The following is a 10,483-nucleotide window of genomic DNA, read 5'->3' on the forward strand; positions in this document are numbered from 1 at the left end:
AGCGATCCTCCTGCCTCAGCCTCCCAAGTAGCTGGGACTACAGGCACACACCACCACACCCAGCTAATTTTTGTTTTTTTTAGGAGAGATGGAGTTTCACTGTGTTGGCCAAGATGGTCTCAATCTCTTGACCTTGTGGTCTGCCCTCCTCAGCCTCACAAAGTGCTGGAATTACAGGTTGTTCAGTTCTTATACATGGATCATACTATACATTTGCAAGCCTTGCTTACATTTTCTCACATAATGTCAAATTCTTTTACCTACATTATCATGTACTACAGTGTAAGAACTAGCTCTATAGGTCAACTGAATTGTAGTCTACTCTAGTGTAAGGATTGTTACTCTGTATGCCAACTGTATGCTAATCTACTTCATTGTAAAGTCTAGGTTTCACAGCTCAAACATATAATTCACTTCAGTGTATAGAACTACAGCTCCATAGGTCAACTGCATTATAATCCACAACAGTGGAAAGGATAGAGGCTTATAGCTCAACTTGTAGTTTTCTCCAGTGCACTAACTATAGCACCATACCTATAGCACATTACATTATAGCTTTATACAAAGTACATGCTGGGCACATTTCAAAATATTTAATTTATGAATGATCTAATAATCCTTGAACATTAATATCTTTCTCAACAAATCAGCTTGCCTATGCAAAGCCTCATGGCATTATTAGATAATCTATGGAGCTCTGATATTGCATGAACACATTTAGGCTTCAGATTCTGGAGTCTAAAATGGTTGCAAAAATTTTTACTACCACTTGCAATGTCAAGAGCTGACTTCATAAGTAAGATTCAGATTCTGATGTGGACTTGCAGAAGGTAAAACTATAATGACAGCAATATTTAAAAAACACGTGATAATTAGATTCCTTATTTGTTTATGTCTAGAAGAATCTATTCACTAGATCTGATTTTAGTTAACAGGCTTCAGGTAGCATCTGTGATTACTTATAATCAGCCTTGCATTGTTTGATTGGAAACTTTAGCTCTTATTTGTTTGATTATAGGTATTGAACTAGTAAAATGTTAAAGTGAAGGTAGATGTCTTTATCTGATCCTCAGCATGTGGATATAAAATAGAAAACTCTATCAATCAATTAGATGTTTCTGGAACCAGCTGTACACACAATGCCAAATAACTGAATGGTTAGAAACATCTGGCTAATTGACAGTATCTTCTTTTAAACATCTAGACGTTTGATAACATGTTGACTTGATGAACACAGAAACCACTCTCAATATTTGGGGCTTGAAAAATCATCTTCACTTAATAGAACCAAGAATGTGAATCAAGATGACCTATATGACAACTTGAAAGCTTTGAAATTAGAAAAATAATTTGTACTTAGTCAACATCAAATTTTAGACTCTTTAAAATATTTATAGGTAAACAAAAGATTCGCAGTATGAAAGACTAACCTTAAAAACTATTCCCTCTTCTACTCCAGGTTTCTCATCAGTTAAGGAGTGAAAATTGTATCAATTCAGTCAAAGAGAGTGAAATGGCTATATAATCAATACATTATCATTAATCACTAAAGTACAAAACTGATGTACCTTTGCTTCCAAACTCTTCCTCCTTTTTTGCTGTTAGGAGTATGAGCTGTTTTATTAGTCATCAAGACTCAAACTGCCCATGCCAACTTTAATGTCTTCCCCTTCTTTGTCCTTAGTGTCCAGCCAGTGGACAAGTGCTTTCTCTTGTGTCAGCTTTATAGATACTTCTCTTATCTATCATTTTTCTCTCCCATTAAAGTTCAAGTTCAGATCATATAACCTATTTTCTCCAAAACAGTATTCAACTCCTTTTTAATTAAAGGCTAATGGATGCCTTTTGTTAAAAAAAATTCAAATCAAACAAAAATGCACAAAGTAAAAATGGAACATTTCCTTTCCATCAATCTCCCTGCTCAACGGTTGTAATCATTAGCAATGTTTATTTTCTGATTTTACTATGCCCATAAAATATATGTCCTTCATCTGTCAATATAACATGTAAATATCAATATCTCCATCATATGAAAATATTAGCTAATATTTATATAACAATTAATATGTGCCAGCAATTTGTTAAGTACTTCAAATAACTGTTTTGTGAAATCTCTGTAAAGTATATACAGTACTCTTATTATCCTTGTTATACTATCTAATAAGTAGCTAAACCAGAATTCTGACCTTGCCTGTTTAACTCCAGAGCATCAAACTCTATCCTCACTCTACGCAATAGTATCCTTTATTGTTTTTTAGTAAAATTGTGATGACACTGTAAAGTTTGTTTGCAACTTTCTTCTTTTTACTTAGGAAGATATTAGAGATATCTCTTCTTATATACAAATACCTCATTCTTTTAAATAGCCATATAGTATTCTACTGCACAGATGAATAATTATGTAGTTAAAAATTCCCCTGTTAATAGACATTTAAGATATTTTATCACTTTGTGGTAAATATTTTTTGTATAGTTGTGCTTATGTTTCTTTTGGATAGATTGCTTAGAAAGTGATATGGTTTGGCTCTATGTCCTCACCCATGTTGAATTGTAATTCCCATTGTTGGAGGTGGGCCCTGGTGGGAGGTGATTGGATCATGGGGATGATTTCTAATGATTTACCATCATCCCCCTAGTGCCGTCTCATGATACAGTTCTCATGACATCGGGTTATTTGAAAGCATGTAACACTTCCCCATTCACTCTCTCTCTTCCTCCACCACATGAAAATGTGCCTGCTTCCCTTTGCCTTCCACCGTGATTGTAAGTTTCCTGAGGCCTCCCTAACCTGTAGAACTGTGAGCCGATTAAACCTCTTTTATTTGTAAATACGCAGTCTCTGGTATGTTGTTATAGCAGCGTGAGGACGGACTAATACAGAAGTAAAATTGTAATAGGGCCTTAACTTGTTTGTCCACCTCTGGTTTCTGCACTTGCAAGCTTGTCTTTCTCATTCCTTCCAGATTTATCACCATGGAGCATGTTCTGATCTCACCAGTTCTCTGCTCTGGACTTTCCATGACTTGTTTAATAAGGCATAAACACCTTGTCTTTTCTGGCTTCCAAAATGTTATACCCTTTAACCCCAATTCATTTCACTTAGCCCTCTTTTACCCACTCACTGCTTCAGTATTAACTATTCTCAGTACTGCCTTAGCCTGGAATCTCCTTTTCCTGTAACTTCTTGAGAATGATTTCTACTTATTTTCAAAATCTAGCACAATCATTACTTCCCATGTAAATTCTTCCCAGCTAGAAGTCATATCTCCGTAGTCCCAATTTCCCCAAGCATCGAATTCATATCTGTTTGTAAATAATTATTTTATGAACAAATTTGCACTTAATCATGAAGTCCACTTTACTCTTTTCCTGAGCTGCTTTTTCCACTTAGAAGCCAAAGACACGAAACCATTGAACATGAAAATTTGAGCTGCTTACTTTTCTGAAAAATAAATACTTACTGGCCGGGCGCGGTGGCTCACGCCTGTAATCCCAGCACTTTGGGAGGCCGAGGCGGGCAGATCACGAGGTCAGGAGAGTGAGACCGTCCTGGCTCACACGGTGAAACCCCGTCTCTACTAAAAATACAGAAAATTAGCCGGGCATGGTGGCGGGCGCCTGTAGTCTCAGCTACTCAGAGGCTGAGGCAGGAGAATGGCATGAACCTGGGGAGCGGAGCTTGCAGTGAGCCGAGATCGCGCCACTGCACTCCAGCCTGGGCGACAGAGTGAGACTCCGTCTCAAAAAAAAAAAAAAAAAAAGCAAAAAACAAAAAACAAACAAACAAAAACTTATAAAAACTGAAATATTGTGGTTGGTATCATATGTGCCTTCCATACAGGTTTTCATAAAAAATGCCGTAGTCTAACTGTCCCAATCTGAATAGAACAGCAGGTATAGAAACACACTGGACTTTGGTGATAAAACTGGTACAGTCTTGAGTAAAAAGGGAAAGTTTGTCTTCTTAGGAGCCTTGGTGTACGGATTAATACCACTGCCATAACTTAAGCACATATGTTATTGGTCAGTTTGATAGACAGAATAATAACTCCATAAAGATATCTACCTCCTAATTCTGAGAACATGTGAATATGTAACTTTAAATGACAAAAGCAGCTTTGCAGATGAGAATAAAGATCTCCAGATAGGGAAAGTATTTAGGATTTTTTTTTTTTTTTTACTGATACCTTAAGGAACTTTACTTCTGATATTTGGCTCCAGGTACAACAGGGCCATCACAGATAAGTTAAAATATGCATCTGGTTATCTCACCAAAAATCAATTATTTTAGAAGACAACTATATTCAATATAGATACAGGCAGAAACTTAAAAGACATACTGCCACATTAATTTCATTAAATTTAAGATGCTACAGATAGTATGTCATTTTAAAGTTGTTTCCTAAAATGTTACGATGCCAATGGCAAATGGATTCTACATCCTGGTTTCTGGAAAAATGCTTATCTTTGAATTAGCAAAACATACAAGTAGAATCATTAACAATATGCCTTCAGTATCCCAACTACCCAGAACAGTGGTTCTAAAACTAGGTTGCAATTTGAAATCACCTTTAAAAACCTGCCTAGACCCTGTTCACAAATCCAACCCCAGAAGATGGGGAGAAAGCAACACAGGCCATCAATGTGGGAAAAGCTCTTCAAATGATCCCATAATTACGATAGGATATACAAGCACATTATATTGCAACTAAAAAGAACCAAAACAAAGTCAATTTTGTAACTTTATTTGATGTATTTGACGATCAGCGATTAGTTCTCATCCACATTGACTGTCTGTAGATTTTTGAAAGTGGTAACAGGTACATAGGTAACCAAAGTGTAGAGCTTATTTGGTGAATCTTCATCCTCATTGCGTTTTCTGGACAGCCGCACACGGATTCGGTATGGGACATTCCTTACTCCTTTGGCCCAGACAGCTTTGTCGAGCCTGGTATTGATGCGCACATCTGGAGTTCCCATCTCCTTCATGGCAAATTTCCGAATCTCTTTGAGTGCCCGAGGGGCACGCTTCTTGAAGCCCACTCCATGGATGTGCTTGTGAATGTTGATGGTGTATTCTCGGGTCACCACCTCGTTGATGGCAGAACGGCCCTTTTTCTTCTCGCCACCCTTCTTTGCGGGAGCCATTCTGCCGGGTCCAAGTTGGAAAGGAAGCTATTTAGGATTTTTGAGTGGTGCAATGTAATTACAAGGGCTTCTGTAAAAGGGAGGTAGAATGGTGAGAGGTAGAAAAGCCATAGTTGTTATAAAAGCAGGGAGAGATTTGAAGATGCAAAGCTACTGGCTTTGAGGATGGAGAAAGATGAGATGATCTAAGAATCAAAGTGGCCTCTAGAAGCTGGAAAAGAGAATAAATGGATTGTCCCCTGGAGACTCCAGAAGAGACCAGCCCTGAAGTCTTAACGACTTTAACCTACAGAGATTAATTTTGGACTTCTGTTTTCCAACATTGTATAGTAGTAAAGTTCTGCTGCTTTAAGCCAATCAATTTGTGATCATTTTTATAGCAGCAATAAGAAACTAGATAAAATCCAAGTCACCGAAAAAAGAAAAAAGAAAGAAAATGCCACAGTGTACAATTCCTGATCCTAGGTGGTCGTAGCCACTCCTGTCTTCTACGCCCCCCACCCCCCAAAAACTAAACTGGAATAAACAGTTGATCTATGGCCAAGCAATCTGTATTCCAGTCAGTAAACTCTTATCTATCTTCTGGAATAAAAATGGAGGCAAGCCAATCAGATTCTCCTTCAGAATTTAGAATTGAGAAACTGTGAAGATGAGGTGTGATATGGAAGCAAAAAGATGCTATGGGTGTGCCAGAGCCAAACGTTTTAAGAAGGCCTAAAAGATATACAGTGGAACTGTGTATTTGAAGGATGGTCCCCAAATGCAGTTGGTATTACAGGAAGTCAAATTTGCCCTTAATAATCCCTTACAGAGGTGCCACTTTGGGGACCAGGATACTGTGTCCTGAAAAATCCAAACATAGTGTGATGTTTCAATAGCTTTGGGGAAGATTATTGTTTCCTCAGCAAAGTACCAGAGGAAGTAGTTAGTTGGCTGGCCGTGTTTTATTGAAAATGTGTATCTTTAAATACTAGAATTATACTCAATGCAGTTAGATAATCACAGTATGTGAGGCACCTGGAAACTGAAGCTGACTGAGAGAACAACAGTTTCAAGATACTCATCTTATACTCACTTCTCTGTGTGTGTGAGAAGCAGTTAGAGATGAATATGCATAAGATTAATCCATATATAATTTCGCTCCAGGATAGGGAAGAGAGGATGAAGCCTGTAAAGGGAGAAAATGGAGGAGTCATGCAGAGAGAAGCAGAGCCATCACAGAGGCTGTGGAGCACCAGAGGGGTACACAGGACAGCAGGCTGTCCCTCACCACCCCCCCTACTTTCTACTCCAGCCCCTGTCTATCCTTACAGTAAACTCTTCTCCCTCAAGATAGCACAAATCAACCTCTTGTTCATTGAAACTGAAATTATTGACTAGTCTGTGAAATGGTAAAGACATTGTTTCTCAATGTTTTCTAAAAATTGGCTTGTATCTGTGAAAATGCTTACAGGTGGAAACAGAACATCTGTAGAAAATGTTCTCCATTCTATGTTTTTCAGAGAAAGTATATATTGTCATTTCTAAACCTGTTATTTAAGCAATTGGAAAAGAAACCTATTATTTAAACTAATGGAAAAGAAAGGCAATATAGAAATATGACAAATAATTAGTGTTTAGACAAAGTGGTGTCATCTGCCATGTGTTTTTTGTATAATATGTAGCATATCCAGTATGTTTTGTGCTTCCAAAATTGCCTTTAAAGGTAGTTTAGAACAATTTCAGTATTTTCAACCATACAAAAATTATATTGGCTGGGTGCAGTAACTCATGCCTGTAATCCCAGCACTTTGGGAGGCCAAGGCAGGTGGATCTCCTGAGGTCAGGAGTTCGAGACTAGCCTGACCAACATAGAGAAACCCCATCTCTACCAAAAATACAAAATTAGCCGGGCATGGTGGTACATGCCTGTAATCCCAGCTACTTGGGAGGCTGAGGCAGGAGAATTGCTTGAACCCGGAAAGTGGAGGTTGCAGTGAGCCAAGATAGCACAGTCGCACTCCAGCCTGTGCAACAAGAGTGAAACTCCATCTCAAAAAAAAAAAAAAAAAAAAAGTTTTGTCTTCTGTTTTGCATATCATCGCAGACCAGCTTAGGCTGTAAAATCAAATGCTTTCACAATAATTTTTTATGGAAAGTAAATGCGTAATTTCCAATTCTCAGATGATAGTTTATTTTGAATACGTCCTGGTTCCTCCTTTTTGTGCAAAGCCTGTACAGTGAACATCCTGGGATTTAATCAGCAAATGGTATTGGGGAATCAGCTTAGAAAAATAGCTCTCGCTCTGTAACATATCTGCTCCTTAGACTGACATTGTGTACTGCAAGGAAACATCAGACTTCAGAAGAAAAACAAAACAAAACAAAACAAAACAGGAAAGCTGCCAGGGAAAGAATGGCAAAACTGGACAGTCTTTTGCAACATCTGTTGAGAGTAGACTGGTCATGGGCAGCCCGGATTACACTGATCAACTGGAGTGCCAACTCCTGACCAAGGGGAAATTGGTTTCCAGATCTACTGGGCCGGTGCCAAAAAGAACACAGAAAATTCATGAAGCAGGAGAAAGCAAACAGTTTTGGATGCACTTGGCAATAAATAAGATCCTTGGGAAAACCTCAGCTTTCTTTTCCCTCCTCTGAGGATGCTCGTTTTGCGATCTGTACTGAAACTGTTTTTCTTCATTTGTCTAAAACTTGAATTGGAACAGATACACATAAACACACTCATATTTCTACTGAGAACTCCAACTGGCACACGCTGCTTCATTTTTGAGGAATAAAAATAAGGAGCCCATTCTCTCAGGTACTTGACAGTAGGTACATGTTGTCCACCATAATAGCCTCTTTTGTTGCAATAACTCTTTCCTCCAATCCAATGATTTCTGTTTCTCTTGAATGCACGTGTCCCTGTTACCTAAAATGAAAGTTGACCCATCTTTTCTCTCCACCCATCAAAGTCATCGCACTGACTTACCATCTGCGTTCAGACAGATTCTACTGGTGATTCTGGTGATGGTATTTTTGTTTATGATACTAGAATCCAAAAGCGTCTCTAAATTATTCATAGATGAGGTTTGACCAATAATTGAGTAAGCCAGGCTTGATTAAGGAATAAATTCAAATGTACATAGATGGTTTCTAATAAGAAACCTAGTGAGAAAGGAGAGAAATAGGTAATGCAAGAAAACTTCTGATGACATGCAACAACAGTAAGAACTCATTCAATGTTCCAGTTCTGTGATGTTTTGCTTACGTTTTCTCATTTGTCTTGAAGAATCACCTGTAAGAAAGGAATTGCTATGCTCATTTTCCTGGTTCAGGGATGTTATGTATTTTACATACAAGCAATTCACTCCTTAACTGTAAGTTTTTCTGACTCCAAGCTTCAGGCTTCTTAAGTACATTCTACTGCGTACACAGAATGTTATTAAGCATTCGTTCAATAAAATGGTATTGCATGCTTATTCTGTGCCAGACATTTTTCCAGCACTGTGGCCACAACACTGGAAAGAAATTTTAAAATCACAAAATTATGTCTTTATGGAGCTTATATTTTATTATCGAAGTTAGAAAGGCCCTAAGAGGAAATCTAATCTAACCTAGCTAAGGTGGGGAACTGAACGTGCAATTTTCTCCTAAACTGCGAGAGCACATTATGCAAGTGGTTAGAGCATGGACTCTGAATCAGGCTTTATATCAGAGTCCTGCCATTCCCTAGTAGCAGTCTCGATTTATCCTTCCATAAAATGAAGTTAATACAATAGTACCTGTCCTATAGGAGTATTTTTTTGAAGACTGAAAGAGAAAATTCACTGCTTAGTACAGCATCTTGCACAGCATTTAGCAAAAACTTGATAAAAGTTTATAATTATTGAATGTGATGATGAGGATGATAATATGGGAATCTAGACAATTATTATAACAAAAGCACAACAGTTTAACTCAGAGAGAAGAAAAAGACCTAAGAAAAAACAGACAATTGTTAAATTTAAAGCCCAGAACTCTTTTATAGAGGAAGTGCACCTATTCTCAAAATCGTTTTATTTATTTTGTTTTGTTTTGTTTTAAACTTGTTAAACTAGACTTTCAGTTAACCTGAAGAGTTTTCTTTTTTTTTCTTTTTTTTTTTTTTGAAACGGAGTCTCACACTCTTGCCCAGGCTGGAGTGCAGTGGCATGATCTCGGCTCACTGCAAGCTCTGCCTCCCCGGTTCACTCTGTTCTCCTGCCTCAGCCTCCCGACGACCGCCACCACGCCCGGCTAATTGTTTGTATTTTTAATAGAGACGGGGTTTCACCGTGTTAGCCAGGATGGTCTCGCTCTCCTGACTTTGTGATCTGCCCGCCTCAGCCTCCCAAAGTGCCGGGATTACAGGCGTGAGCCACTGTGCCCGGCCAACCTGAAGAAAGTTTTCAAGGTTGGTGACCATAATTGCATGTGAACCTCCTTTTTTGGCATCGTATCTGCAAGTCGTTGACCAGGTTTGTCCCTTCTGGAGATGCACAGGGGTAATGTGGAGATAAGGTGCTAGTTTGCAGACCAGTAGGGCTAGAAAATTAGCATTTACCATAGAAAAGGGGGCTTTTCTTTGATCCATTCACAACCCTTCTTCTCCCCAAAGAAGGCAAATCACACCTATGAGAGTACAGCGCAGCCTGTCGGAGAGAAGCTAGATGGAAAAGAAGATATATAATTAATGCTTGAATTTGTGTTGCGGTCTAAAGAAGGATTAGAATTTTGACTCAACAGTTGGGCATGAGTATTCCGATTGCCGAGTTGGGGAATCATGTTCACATGGATGCACGTTGTTTATGAACTCCTAAACTTTAGAAGATGGATTGGTTTAACACGCTCTGCTGACTGGTATATCTCATATATCCTGCCCATTGTCATTTAGATCAACACAATCTGGCGGCTTCTACACTTGTTAATTAATAAATGCTTAGGTGTTAGAAATGGGAGATTTTATGTCATTTATGTTACATAAGTGAGATATGGGCCAAGGACAAATTCACTTTCACTGTAGTTTGCTGAAATCCTTGTACAAGGACACAAGGGCACCTCAAGCAAAGCACCTAACCTTCCTGTGTCTGAATCTTCTCAGCTATGAAATGGAAATACTCATAGCTGTCCAGATACTCTTGTGAAGCTGTATTAAAATAATGGATGTCAATATCTAGTTTGAATAAATGTTTCCAAACTTTCACAGAGAACTGATGGCACAACTCACTTTCTCTTTGTATTGTAGTCTTTCTTTCTTTCTTTCTTTCTTTCTTTCTTTCTTTCTTTCTTTCTTTCTTTCTTTCTTTCTTTCTTTCTTTCTTTCTTTCTCTCT

The 10,483-nt window shown here is 38.3% G+C and overlaps 1 pseudogene across 1 annotated transcript in view; it reads right to left on the minus strand.

Moving 5' to 3' along the window:
• Positions 1-4,726: 4,726 nt before the first annotated feature.
• Positions 4,727-10,483, minus strand: part of LOC105510130 — an 18,447-nt pseudogene continuing 12,690 nt past the window's right edge. Inside the window, exon 3 of the transcript XR_001001527.1 lies at positions 4,727-5,175. The product of XR_001001527.1 is annotated as a 60S ribosomal protein L31 pseudogene (transcript). The remainder of the gene's footprint in view (positions 5,176-10,483) is intronic.

This window comes from Colobus angolensis, unplaced genomic scaffold (genome assembly GCF_000951035.1).
Source record: "Colobus angolensis palliatus isolate OR3802 unplaced genomic scaffold, Cang.pa_1.0 Scaffold183, whole genome shotgun sequence".
Taxonomy (NCBI): domain Eukaryota; kingdom Metazoa; phylum Chordata; class Mammalia; order Primates; family Cercopithecidae; genus Colobus; species Colobus angolensis.